General features: G+C 41.9%; 1 pseudogene; it reads left to right on the top strand.

Moving 5' to 3' along the window:
• The window catches only part of LOC109436220 (deleted in azoospermia-like pseudogene), a 33,882-nt pseudogene extending 29,406 nt beyond the window's left edge, over window positions 1-4,476 (top strand).
• Window positions 4,477-14,939: the final 10,463 nt, after the last annotated feature.

The following is a 14,939-nucleotide window of genomic DNA, read 5'->3' as shown; positions in this document are numbered from 1 at the left end:
GTTGGCAGATACAAATAGACGGCAGGTTGCGGATCATGTGGCTCCTGCTTCCTGTGTCTCCAACCCAGTAGCCAGCGAGAATATACTGGTATGACTCCCTTATCTATGGCTCCGTGGGTGTTCCTTTTAGGCCTCACCATGTCCTGCGTTCTTATGTGGGGAGCGGGACCAGAGACCCCGCAGGCCGCCCCACATGACAAATGGTGCAGTGAGCAGGGTCTTCCACACGACAGATGTGGACAGTCCTCCAACCAGCATAGGCCGGAGAAAGTGAAAGTCGTTGTGGCCCTGTGGGCTGGGAAGTGCTTGCTGAGGCCCTCACACCCAAGTTTGGGAGGAATTGGAGCCCTTGCATTGCGGAGACGGCACACATTGCGAGGCTAATGCACAGCCCTAGCGAATGACTGTGGACTATGGGGAATTGCCTTCCATCCCTAATTTAATGGACCGCTTGACTGTTTTCTTGGGAATGTACCACCACGTAGTGGAACTGGCGGATGTTTGCTTTTGTGTCTTGATCATCCACCGTCAAGAATATGTGAGAACCCTGGCTGTGCCCAGGAAGTCGGGCTGTGCCCAGAGAGAGTGGCAGTGCCCTGAGAGAGCCTGGCTGTGCCCGGAGAGACTGGTTGTACCTAAGAAGCTGTCACGCAGCGTGTCATGTGGGGTCTCTGGTCCCGCTCCCCACATAAGAACGCAGGACATGGTGAGGCCAAAAAGGAACACCCACAGAGCCATAGATTGGGGAGTCATACCACTATGGTCTCACTGGAGGCTGGGCCCACTGGACACGCGACCTGCCGTCCACCTTTCCGCCAACTGACCGACCGACGACTCTCCTCCACTCTCTCGACTCTGTTCGTCTCCTCTCTTCCGCTCTCCTCGGCTCTCCTCTTCCGCTCTCCTCGGCTCTGCTCGGCTCCTCCGCAGTCCTCGGCTCTCCTTCGTAGCCGCAGCAGTTATACCAGCGGCCAATCGGCTAACCAGCCACATCCAATGGCCAATCAGCCACAGCCACGGCCATCCACCACCCGAGCCAGCACCCTTCCACGTGAGGCCGAGAGCCTGTAAACTACTCTCTGGGGCTCTGTCCCCACAGGGAGTCATACCACTATAGGCTCACTGGAGGCTGGAGTTAGACGACCCGCAACCTGCTGTCTGCTTCTCTGCCTGCCACCCAACCAACAGGACTGACTGGACTCACTCACCAGAGCACCCTTCGCAATTATATCAGTGGCTAATTGGCTAACTGGTTACAGCTTACGGTCAATTAGCCACAGTTGACAGCCATCTACTATCTGAGCCAGCACCTTTCCATGTGAGGCCGAGAGCCTGGAAACTACTCTCTGGGACTTTGTCCCCACAAATTTCCTGGACACAGCCAGGCTCTCTAGGCACATCCAGGGTTTCTCAGGGCACCACCAGTCCTGGGCACAGCCAGACTTCCTGGGCTTCTCAGGGTACCACCAGTCTCCCTGGACACAGCCAGGGCCTCTCAGGACACCACCACTCTCTCTGGGCACAGCCAGGGTTCTCACATATTCTCCACGGTGGCTGGGTGAGACACAGGAAGCAAACATCCGCCAGTTCCACTACATGGTGGTACGCTCCCAAGCCAACAGTCAAGGGGTCCATTAAATTAGGGATGGAGCCCGTTCCTCATAGTCCACAGTCATTTGCCAGGGCTGTGCATTAGCCTCACAATGTGTGCCCTCTCCGCAGGGCTCCAATTCCTCCCCAACCTGGGGGTGAGGGCCAACCGTCCACGTCTTCCCGCCCCTCCACGGGGGTCCAGCTCTCCGGCAGCTGCTCCTCCTGGTCTTCCTGGGACTGAGTGTTCATACACACAAACTGCTCTACCATCCTTTGGAGAGCTTTGGCCGGCACTGTACCCTGCTTGCTGTGCCATGTGTCATGGAGGGTGGCAGGCGGGTTCTCTGATCCTGCCCCACACATAACACAGGACATGGTGAAACCTAAAAGGAACACCCACGGAGCCACAGATAGGGGAGTCATACCACTATAGTCTCGCTGGCAACTGTGTTGGAGACACAGGAAGCAGGAGCCACACTATCCGCAATCCATACTTCGCCCTTGCTAGCCCTCATTTTCTGCTAGCGTAGCCACAACAGTTATATTAATGGCCAATGGCTCACTGGTTATAGCTGACGGCCAACTAGCCACAGCTGATGGCCATCCAATCACAGTTAATGACCATTTACTACCTGAGCCAGCACCTATCTATGTGAGGCCGAGAGCCTGGAAACTACTTTGTGGGGCTCTGCCCCCACAGCCTGGCTGTGTCCAGGATATTGCATTCACTTCCAGGCTCCTCACACAGGGAACTTCGCAGAAGATTCTTGTCATGTAGATTGTGAGGCGAGACCCTGTAGGGGTGGAGTGTGGGGACAGAGCCAGGAGTACAGTTTCCGGCTGTTGGCCTCATGTAGAAAGGTGCTCACTCAGGTAGTAAATGGCCATCAACTGTGATTGGATGGCCATCAGCTGTGGCTAGTTGGCCGTCAGCTGTAACCAGTGAGCCATTGGCCACTAATATAACTGTCGTGACTACGCTAGCAGCAAATGGGGGCTTGTAAGGAGATGGTGGCTGAGCTAGCAAGTGCGGATTGCAGTTAGCAAGTGAAGTCAGTTGGCACAGAGAAGGGGATGGCGGGTTGCAGATAGTGTGACTCCTGCTTCCTGTGTCTCTGGCCTAGCCTCCAGCGAGAATGTAGTGGTATGACTCCCCTATCTATGGCTCCGTGGGTGATCCTTTTAGTCCTCACCATGTCCTGCAGTCTAATATGGGGAGCGGGACCAGAGACCCCACATGACACTCTGCATGACAATCATCATGGTTGGTTTCTTTTGAGGCCTCTCTCTTTGGCTTGTAGATGGCCATCTTCTTTCCATGTCTTCACATGGTCTTCCCTCTGTATCTCTGTCCTAATTTCCTTTTTCTTATATGAATACCTATATGACCTCATTTTAACCTAAATGCCTTTTTAAAGACCCCATCTCTAAATTCAGTAACTTTCTGAGGTACTGGGAGTTAGGACTTAAACACCATAACCACCTCCAAAACCTGAATTCCTTCCCCCACAACTCCCTGTGTTTTAGCTTTATATGGTCCAGTATCTAGGCTGAGAGCAGATGAGTTTGAATGCTTGAATCTCTAAGTACTTAACTTCACTCATTGGCAAATTGGATACAACTGCAATATGTTACTCTAAAGCATAATGAATAATATCAGTGTCAGTACAGGATATATAAAATAGAAAGTGGAATTAAGATGTACTCATTTTGAGTGAAAAAAGACTGCTTCCTCCCTTTTGATGCAGCTAAGATATCAAGTCAATGGGGGAAGATAGATGGGTCAGTGGGGCCAGGATAACAAAAAGTCATGCTAAAATAAATGAAGTTGGAGCTTCTTTGTAATTGTTATTAGTGTGAAAAAGAAAACCATGAGAATTTATTTTGTAATTTTGGTATGGTGTGGGGACAGAGTCCCAGAGAGTAGTTTTCAGGCTTTCATTCTCACATGGAAAGGTGCTGGCTCGGTTATTAGATGGCCATCAGCTGTAATCAGATGGCCATCCGCTGTGGCTGGGTGGCCATCAGCTGTTACTGGTTAGACATTAGCCACTAATATAACTAATATAACTGGTTATGCTAGGGGATTAGTTGGTTGGTTGCTTGGCAGAGAAGCGTGGATGGTGGATTGTGGATCGTGTGGATCCCACTTCCTTTGTCTCACCCAGCCGCCAGTGAGACTGGGGTGCAGGAAGACCCCTCATTGGGTTACTGGCAGATGTTTGCTTTTGTGTCTCCACCAACTGCCAGCGAGAATATAGTGGTATGACTCCCCTATCTATGGCTCCGTGGGTGTTCCTTTTTGGCCTCGCCATGTCCTGCCTTCTGGTGCGGGGAGTGGGAGCAGAGTCCCTGCATGACATACGGGAAGCACCTTCCTAAGAATATCACAAAACCCAGGAGCAATTTCTTAAAAGGGATAAATTCAACTTCACAAAGGAATCACCACTTAAATCCTGAGTGACGTGCAGCTGAATAAGACTTCAGACAAAGCCACACGGCTGAACACCTTCCCTTTCTCCCCACGCTGATCGTCCGGCAGGGGTTTGGCAATGGCAGCATCTACAACACGGACGTGCTTGACATCACAGAGAAAAACGCCACTCTCACTTCCTGGAAGGCGTCCGCCATGTTACAGCTTGTGTCTGCAGATGCTTACCCACCTGTTACGTCAGCACCCCATCTATCATCAGTGAGTACAGCGGGTCCTGGCTTTGTCTGTGGAGACTGATTACACCTTTCCACTTGCTGTAAAGGTCAAGGCCTTTCGTGGCTAGTTCATCTCCATTTGTGGCTGCTGCCCGATGGCTGCTGCCCCCACTGCTGTTCCCGTTGCTCCCGCAGCCACCAGAAGAGGATATGGGATTTGTTCCCTCTGACTAATCACCAAAAAGCAACCAACTCATCCAGCTTTATTTGTGAGACAAAGAGATAAAGGCTTACTTCTCTTTTTAAAATCTGCATAGAAACAAAGACACAATAAACAAAGCCAAAATTGTGGAAAACTGTTTATAAAAAATACTACTGAAAATGCTAATTTCCCCAATTTAGAATTTCTACAGATTAACAAGGAAATAATCCAATGAACAAATGGGCAAATGATGGAAACAGTTCAGAGATAAGGATATAGGAATGATTTCTAGACCTTTTTTAAAGTACTTAACTTCACTAAAAATAAGAGAAACTTCCATTAAGTTCAATGAAGATAAATTGGGATACTGTATTTTAGCTATCATAATGGTAAAGAATAAAAAAATAAAAAAATGTGAGCATACAGGATTGTTGAGGGTGTGGGGAAAACAGGCACTCTCATGTAACATCGGTACAGGTGTGTATTGTTACCTTGTCAATGGAGGGCAATTGGTAATATTCATAAAAATAAAAATGTATAACCCTCTGACCCAGAAATTCTAGAAATCTTCCCACATAGTGTGAAATGAAACTTTCACAAAGATCTTTATTTCAGCATTGTATCTAAGAGCAAAAGGCCTGGGACAGAAACTGATTGTTGTTATACCCCAGTATCCATTCTACCGCCCTTCCTTCTTAATAGGACCCCAAATTTTTAACAGGCTCCCTGAATTGTGACTACATTTCACATCCTCCCTTGCAGCTAGGTATGGCTTTGTGACTAAGTTTTGAAAAACAGGATATAACTGAAAGAACTTTGTATGCTGGGAAGTGTTCTTCTGAAAGGGCATGAGAGGTGGTCTGGTGTGTTCCTCCACTGATCTTTCTTTAGGCAGGAATGCAGAAGTAAAGGTTAGAGCTTAAGCGGCCATCTTCAAACACAAGGAGAAATTCATGTACTAAGAACAGCGAACAACAAGATAGAAGGATCTTCCATCTCTGAGACTGTAGCTACCAATACTAGCCCTGAACCACATAACTTTGCTCATCTTTTTCATGATATAAACTATCTTGTTTAGGCTACTAAGTCATTATTTTGGATACTTTAGAAAAGACTTCGTTAAAATAAATCATAATATATACACAACTTTAACATTAAACAACTTAAAAAGAATGAGGGAAATCCACTGAAGTATGCTCAATAGCAAGTATATGTTTTATATGGAAAAAGCTAGATTGAAAAAGGTGTTATAGCTTGTTACCATTTCTGCAAAGAATACAAATAAATTGTGTGTTTGTTGATGCATAGAATATCTCTTTCTGAAAGGGCACGAGATACCGGTGACAGTAGTTCCCTCTGAGCAAGGGACTTGGGGAACTGGATAAGAGAATGAAAGAGACTTCTAGCTCTATGTCTTTTGTATCTTTTGAACTTATTCTTTGTGCACATTTATCTATTTAAAATAAGAAAATGAAAAGATGCAGCTGAGGTGATCTGGTGTATTCCTCTACTTGGGGATGAGGCAGAAAGATGGAAACAGCTGGGGCTGGGTGAGGAGGGAGGAGGGGTAAGTCATGTATAGGGGGTGGCACATGCATCACAGTCTAATTGCTGACCACACACCATTAGAATCAGCAGATGGGGAGACGATGCAAATGAATAAGGCATTAGCAGAGATCCAGGGACAACCTGAAAGCAGGCCATGGAGGAATTTGTGTGATAAATCTGAGAGGCCTAGGTTCTGACTATAAGTGCTTTCTGCCCAAGTCAGAAAAATCAGAAGTGGTTACTTCTAGAGAATAGCAATGTGCGGCCCTGTGCATATTGAGGGCAAAGAAGAAAAGTGATTGAATTCTGTAGCAATCCCCTGAGTGTGACAATTTGTTTACTGCAATGAAGCGTTTTTTTCCCCTTCCTCCAGCGTACAGTATTTTTGATAGATATATTCTTAAAAGTAGAAGCTGGAGAAGTGTTTCATTTTCTGGGTACAGAAAACACACTTAAACAAGGTAATCAGAAGTAGGTTGTTGATTATTTTAAAGATGCCAAAAGGCACTGAGGAGTCACAACCTTCAGGTATAACCCATGGGTCAACTGCAAGAAAGACCCTTGCTTTTAACAAGTGTGCTAAATAAATTGGTGTCACATGCTGCTTGAAATATAGACTGCTAATCAAAATCAGACTGAATGAGGAGTAACTCCAGTCAGGATCATTAATATGAACTGCCTAATTAGTATGCAGCCAAGTAGTTCGTGTGTGTGTGTGTGTGTGTGTGTGTGTGTGTGTGTGTGTGTTTAGATGTTTAAGATTGATTTTTAAGTCTCCTCTGAAGACAACAATAAACCCTATGGACATGTTTGCTCAGCTTCAAAAATCTGTGCCACACACCTAGTGAAATGACTTTTTTAAAATTTGGTAATGCTAGGTGCTAGTGAGAATGTGGAGCAAATAAAAATCTCACATAATGCTAATGGGACTATAAAATGGTACAAGCACTCTGGAAAGTGTTTTTTTTGTTTGTTTGTTTGTTTGTTTTTTAAATAAAGTTTGACACCCCTTAGCATAGGTCAAAAAATCAAGGAGGGATTTATGCCCCGTACCTCCCACCCCCATGAAAACTTAGATTTACATTAAACCCTGCATGTGAATGTTTATAGTGGCTTTATTCATAATTGTAAAAATCTGGAAATAATCCAATGTCCTTTAACTGATGGATGGTAGACTGTGGCATAATTAGGTACTACTCAGGAATAAAAAGGAAGGAACTGTTGAACACACAACCACATGGAAGAAACTCAAATGTATTATGCTGAATGAAAGAAATTAGACTCGAAAGACAATGTATTGTATGGTTTAATTTACTTGACATTCTAGAAAAAAATACGAATAAGGACAGAAAAGAGATCAGTGGTTGCCAGGGGAGGTTGATGGTACAGTTATTTCTTTCTTTTTTCTTTTTCTCTTTTTTTTTGAATTAAAGTTTATTGGGGTGACAATTGTTAGTAAAATTACATAGATTTTAGGTGTACAATTCTGTATTACATAATCTATAAATCCCATTGTGTGTTCACCACCCAGAGTCAGTTCTTCTTCCATCACCATATATTTGATCCCCTTTACCCTCTGGTAACCACTAAACTATTGTCTGCGTCTATCAGTTTCTGTTTCTCATTTGTTAGTCTTGTTCTTTTGTTGTTGTTGGTTCACATACTACATATCAGTGAAATCATATGGTTCTCTGCTTTTTCTGTCTGACTTATTTCACTAGCATTATATTCTCAAGATCCATCCATGTTGTCACAAATGGTCCTATCTCATCTTTTCTTACCGCCGAATAGTATTCCATTGTGTATCTATACCACAACTTCTTTATCCATTCATCTATCGAAGGACATTTTGGTTGTTTCCATGTCTTGGCCACCGTAAATAAAACTGCAATGAACATTGGAGCACACGTGTCTTTATCTCTAAATGTTTGCAGATTTTTTGGGTAGATACCCAGGAGAGGGATTGCTGGGTCATATGGTAATTCCATTCGTAATTCTTTGAGGAACCTCCACACTGCCTTCCATAGCGGCTGCACCAGTCTGCATTCCCACCAACAGTGTATGAGGGTTCCTTTTGCTCCACAGCCTCTCCAACACTTGTTACTATTTGTCTTGTTGATAATAGCCATTCTAACTGGGGTGAGGTGATATCTCATTGTGGTTTTTATTTGCATTTCTCTGATGATTAGTGATGTTGAGCATTTTTTCATATGTCTATTTGCCATTTGTCTGTCCTCTTTGGAGAAATGTCTCTTCAGGTTGTCTGCCCATTTTTCAATTGGGTTGTTCGTTTTTTGTTGTTGAGTTTCATGAGTTCCTTGTATATTTTGGATATTAGCCCCTTATCGGAGGCACTGTTTGCAAAAATCTTCTCCCATTCAGTTGGTTGCCTCTTTATTTTGTCGGTTGTTTCTTTTGCTGTGCAGAAGCTTTTAAGTTTCATATAGTCCCATACGTTTATTTTAGCTTTTACTTCCATTGCCTTTGGAGTCAAATTCATAAAATATTCTTTGATCCCAAGGTCCATAAGTTTAGTACCTATGTTTTCTTCCATGCAGTTTATTTTCTCAGGTCTTATGCTTAGGTCTTTGATCCATTTTGATTTAATTTTGGTACATGGTAACAGCATGCCAGTTTCATTATTTTGCACATGGCTACCCAATTCTCCCAGCACCACTTATTGAAGAGGCTGTCTTTCCTCCATTGTATGTTTTTAGCTTCTTTGTCAAAAATTATCTGTCGATATTTATGTGGTTTTATTTCTGGGTTCTCAATTCTATTCCATTGGTCTATGTGTCTGTTTTTCTGCCAATACCATGATGTTTTGATTATTGTAGCCCTGTAGTACAAGCCAAAGTCAGGGAGTGTGCTACCTCCAGCATTGTTCTTTTTTCTTAATATTGCTTTGGCTATTCGGGGCCTTTTGTTATTCCATACAAATCTGATGATTTTTTGTTCTATTTCTTTAAAGAATGTTATTGGGATTTTGATGGGGATTGCATTAAATCTGTATATTGCTTTGGGTAATATAGCCATTTTAACTATGTTGATTCTTCCAATCCATGAGCACGGAATGTCTTTCCATTTCTTTGTGTCTTCTTCAATTTCTTTAAAAAATGTCTTATAGTTTTCATCATATAGGTCTCTCACATCCTTGGTTAAGTTTATTCCTAAGTATTGTATTCTTTTTGCTGCAATTGCAAAAGGAATTGGTTTTTTTGTTTGTTTGTTTGTTTGTTTCTTTTTCTGAGATTTCAGTCTTAGTATATAGGAATGCAATGGATTTTTGTATGTTGATTTTGTAGCCGGCAACTTTACTGTATTCGTTGATTGTTTCCAATAGCTTTTTGGTGGAGTCTTTAGGGTTTTCTATATATAGCATCACGTCATCTGCAAAGAGTGACAATTTAACTTCTTCATTCCCAATTTGGATGCCTTTTATTTCTTTCCCTTGCCTGATTGCTCTAGCAAGGACTTCCAACACTATGCTGAAAAGCAGAGATGGTAGGGGACAGCCCTGTCGTGTTCCTGAACATAGAGCAAAGGGCTTCAGTTTTTCACCATTAATTATGAGATTAGCTGAGGGTTTGTCATATATGGCCTTTATCATGTTAAGATATTTTCCTTCTATACCTATTTTATGAAGTGTTTTAATCATAAATGGATGTTGTATCTTGTCAAATGCTATTTCTCCATCAATTGATATAATCATATGATTTTTGTCCTCAATTTTGTTTATGTGGTGTATCACATTGATGGATTTGCGGATGTTGAACTTGTGCCCCGGGGATGAATCCCACTTGGTCGTGATGAATAATCTTTTTAATGCATTCTTGCATTCGATTTGCTAGAATTTTGTTTAGGATTTTTGCATCTGTATTCATCAGAGTTATTGGTCTGTAGTTTTCTTTTTTTGTGTTGTCCTTACCAGGTTTTGGTATCAGGGTAATGTTGGCCTCATTAAATGAGTTAGGGAGTACTGTCTCTTCAATTTTTTGGAAGATTTTGAGCAGGTTTGCTATTAGATCATCTTTGAAGGTTTGATAGAATTCACTAGTGAAGCCATTTGGTCCCGGACTTTTCCTTTTGGGAAGGTTTTGGATGACTGATTCAATTTTGTTACTGGTGATTGGTCCGTTTAGATTTTCCAGTTCTTCATGGTTCAGCCTAGGAAGGCTATGTTTCTAAGAACTTGTCCATTTCTTCTAGGTTATTGAATTTGGTGGCATATAGTCCTTCATAGTATTCTTGGACGATCCTTTGTATTTCTGTGGCATCCATGATAATTTCCCCTTTTTCATTTCTGATTTTGTTTATTCGTGTCCTCTCTCTTTTTATATTAGTGAGTCTAGCCAAGAATTTGTCAATTTTGTTAATCTTTTCAAAGAACCAGCTCTTTGTTACATTAATTTTTTCTATTGTCTTTGGTTCTGCTTTGATTTTTATTATTTCCTTTCTTCTGCTGACCTTGGGTTTCATTTGTTCTTCTTTTTCTAGTTCTTTAAGGTGTAACGTGAGGTTATTTATTTGGGATTTTTCTCGTTTCTTGGGATAGGCCTGTAATCTTTTTTTTTTTTTTTCAAATCTTTTATTTAAGTGTGTTTTGCCAGGACCCATTAGCTCCAAGTCAAGTTGTTGTTTCAGTCTAGTTGTGGGGGGGCGGAGCTCACAGTGGCCCATGTGGGGATCGAACTGGCAACCTTGTTGTTAAGAGCACCATACTCTAACCGAGTTAACTCGTCACCCCAATGGTACCGTTCTTTATCTTGATTTTACTGATGGCAATATGCATTTGTCAAACCTCATAGAACCGCATAGTGTGAATATTATTGTATGAAAATGATACCTCAATTAACCTTACTCTCAAATAAAAAGGCTGTAGCTCAAGAAAGTTTTCTGGGATAGTGGACATGTTCTGAATCTCATCTGGGTGGCAGTTACACCAGTGTATGTATATATTAAACAATTCATTGAGCTGTACATTTAACATTTGTATACTTTATGCACTCCACTGTATGTATTTTATATATTATTTTAAAAAATAAAGAAGAAAACATGTCTGGGCACACCTTATACTGAGAGAGAGAGAGAGAGAGAGAGAGAGAGAGAGAGAGAGAGAGAGAGAGAGAGAGAGAGAATACTGGAAGAGAGAGGATTAAATGACTCATACAACTGTGTTGGGATTGATATAAGACCCTAAGTATGATGTTTGATGATGGCAGGAAGGAAGATTGTGGAACCAGAGACAATGTCACCAATGTCACAATCTGGCTTAAGGCTGACCTTTTGTATCAAAGTGTGTTGTGAGTTTCTTTTTCTTTTTTTGTTTGTTTTTGTTTCTGTCAAGTCAATTCTGCCTTTGACAGCTGCTTTTCCATTTCCAGAACTTTGTCTAACAAATCTGCTGAGGAGAAGGGGGCAAAAAGAGAAGGCCTAGCTCTGTGGACACAGACATTTGGGTTCAGACGCCAGGTTCAATACTTAGAAGTTATAGGACTTTCAGCAAATTTCTCCATATTTTTCCATCTGAAATATTTTTTTCTCTATGACACACATTTACACAGAAGTCTTGGTATCTCAGGGATCTTCATGAACATTACAAATGTTTCAGCAATGACTTTGAAACACCCCATTTTGTAATAACACTCCTTTTAGAGGATTTGAACGATTTCCATAGCATACTTTCTGGAGCAGTAATACAGAACTGTATTGGCCTCATTATCAAAGAACTTCATGGCCTCATTATCAAACCATCTGCCCAGGGCCAGTTGATTTGGATGATATCAATTCTGTTAACCCTTCCCTGGATTACAGTGAGTCAGTCTCATTTATTTTGTACAGAACAAATACTACTACAGCTCCTACACATTCCAGCTTTATTTCTAGAAATAAGCAAAAGTTCAAATGTGTGTCCATCCGCACGAGGAATCTACAATAGTCATTTGTGAGCACGGTGGACTCCTCTTAACATGAATGTCAAGATCACGTGCCTGACCCCTGACGTTAGAGAGAAAGGGAACTTCAATATAATCTTGAATATATAAAATATAGTGCTTTTGTTGTTGTTGCTTTTTGTGTTTTGAGTAGCAGATAGAATTTATTTTCAGGTGATTAGTCATTTTGAGCTTTTTGGATCCAATGGATGTTCATTGTTGTTCACCTTCAACCTGCTGCCATGGAACCCTGGACTTCTCCCAGAACTACAGAATGCGATCTGGGCAGATCTACATAATTGTCTGCCATAAGCCTTGGGGGCTGTTTTTCTGTGCCTGGACACTCCACCATCTATCTGTTTGAGTTGAATCTCTTCCCTCTTTCAGTCCAATGATACAATGAAGCAAGTTACTTGGAGCTGTGCCTTCCGTAATCCTACCTGAGGTTCCAATAGTTGTAAGGTGGGTTAACACGGTGAAGGTTTAATCAGGTGAATGTGATGAATAAAATATTTTGTTTCTAAGCTTAGTTTTGCCTGGTTCCATTTGTCTCTGTGTAAAGAAAATGTAAATGTCTATCCTGTCATCGTCTATGAGGACTGACAATTAAGTTCGTGAACTCATCCTAGAAAAAGTGCCACATACCTCATTGCTGGATATCACTGTGGTCACCTTCGAAGTACTCACCTTGGGAAGCTATGCACTGACACCAGCACCAAGTCCACCTTTCAAAATAATTTTGGAACTCTTTTTCTGGAATGGCCACAGAGCTGTTGTCATATTACCATCGATGTCCTGAATGTCATTAAAATGTCTTCCTTTCAATATTTCCTTTATCTTCAGGTAAAGCAGAAGTCATTGGGGGCCAGATCAGGTGAGTAGGGAGGGTGTTCCAGTGCAGGTATTTGTTTACTGGCTAAAAACTCCCTCACAGACAGTGCCGTGTGAGCTGGGGCATTGTTGTGAGGCAAGAGCCATAAGTTGTTGGCAATAAGGTCAGGGGGTCTAACTTTTTCACACAGCCTTTTCAGCACTTCCAAATAGTAAACTTGGTTAACTGTTTGTCCAGTTGTTACAAATTCATAACGAATAATCCCTTTGATATCAAAAAAGGTTAGAAATATAGTTGCAACAAGTTTGCGAACTTAATTGTCATTGTATACTGTATTGAATTACCAATATAATTGTAATCAGCACTTCTGGAAAGTGCTGATGGCCTACATTACACTTGTTTGTGTTAATCGATGTTAATTACAAAGCAAGCACAGGGGTTAACAAATTATAATGGGCTTAATTAAGCTTGACAGTAACAAATGGCATAACCTTAAAGTTATGACCTGGTTAGAGGAACAAAAAAGGATAAAAGGGGCCAATCATTACATAGAAGTTCATATTTATATACTGGCCATCTACAGAAACTGAATAATGTAATGAGTTTATTGGTTTTGCTAATTTTCAACTTTAGCATTTACCAATCTGGCACTACAGGGACACTGGGGACAGGGACAGTAGAACTCAAAGGAAGAACTGCATGCAGAACACAATTGGAGATGACATTCCTGCTGGATGCACAACTAAAGCAAAGGTGTGGCAGTGGGAATACAGATAATGTGTTCAGAGCATTCATTCTTCTATGAATCTGCTTTATTGATTTAAGTTCTACTGAAGGGGGTGCGTGGTAAGGAAAGTAGTGATGTAGGAATATTTCTCTGTGAGTCCCCAAATGATGTAAGGGACTTTAGAGTGAGTGCCAGGATTGTGTCTCATGAGACCGAAGAACAGAAACACGGACCCAGGAGAGGCAAAGAGTTTTAAAAAGAGGATAATTTATTGAAAGCAAAGCGTCATAGCTCACGAGCGGGAGGGGGTCCTGAATGGGGGTGCCCGGTGACTGAGGCAAAAGTTCTTTTATACTTTCCCCTGACTGCTTGGGGAAGGGGACTGGAGCCTTCTAATTGAATTCATCTATCAGGTTTGTCCTGTTTGTCCATCCTGAAGGGATTAATGAAATAACCCATTCCTATCTATCAGATCTGCTCCTTTGTCTGTCCGGAAGGGATTTGAGATTATTTATTAACCTCAAGGTGTATTCTCATGTCTCTTTCCTGGAGTGAAGGAGACATTCCAGGACCTGGAGTTTCAGGACATGGCTACTTTTTTTGTTTATTCCACCAGGGACCCCGCTGTCTACCTAGCAACATACTAACTAACCTGTCTCAGTGATGTGCACAGTCATGTAGTGTGTCTAAGCCTTGGTTTCCTCATATGTAACATAAGAAATGACCATGAAGGCTCTTTCAGCTCCAAACTACAACTCCAAAGGCCCTTGTTTAGGGCCCAGTTCATAGGTCCTTTAATGTTACTCATATTTCTATATGATTAAGAAGGCTCTTGAATTGCCATATCAGTCTAAAACCTTTCTCATTATATAAAATGGAATGCATTTTAATGCAAGCAACAACACACACACATAGCCAAAACCAAATGGCTTAAACAACAACCATTGGTTTATTGCTCATGAGTCTTATTAAAGAGGAAAAAAAATCTTTTCCTCTAGGCTCTTAAGTTTACTACCTGGAACATGCAAATTAAACCAACAAAAGAAAGATTAACAGGAGAGAGGGTTTATTTCATATGCACATGAGGGGCATCAGAGGAAAGAAATGCAAACACCTAGAAGGATTAGACCTGAGTGCTTGTACACCATTTTAACTAAGGGCAACAAATGTAGAGAAGTGATTGGACAAAGGAAATAGTTTAGTGGTTACCAGAGGGTAAGGGGGGTGGGGGGTGAGAGATGAGGGTAAGGGGGATCAAGTATATGGTGATGGAAGGAGAACTGACTCTGGGTGGTGAACACACAATGGGATTTATAGATGATGTAATACAGAATTGTACACCTGAAATCTATGTAATTTTACTAATAATTGTCACCCCGATACATTAAAAAAAAAAAAAAAGGAAAAAAGGAAAAGAAAAAGGTTTTGGCTTCTAGGGACAGTAAATTGTGGTAA

Source organism: Rhinolophus sinicus, chromosome 13 (genome assembly GCF_057876585.1).
Source record: "Rhinolophus sinicus isolate RSI-liver-muscle chromosome 13, RSI-T2T, whole genome shotgun sequence".
Classification (NCBI taxonomy): domain Eukaryota; kingdom Metazoa; phylum Chordata; class Mammalia; order Chiroptera; family Rhinolophidae; genus Rhinolophus; species Rhinolophus sinicus.
This window is presented reverse-complemented; position numbering and strand designations above follow the sequence as displayed.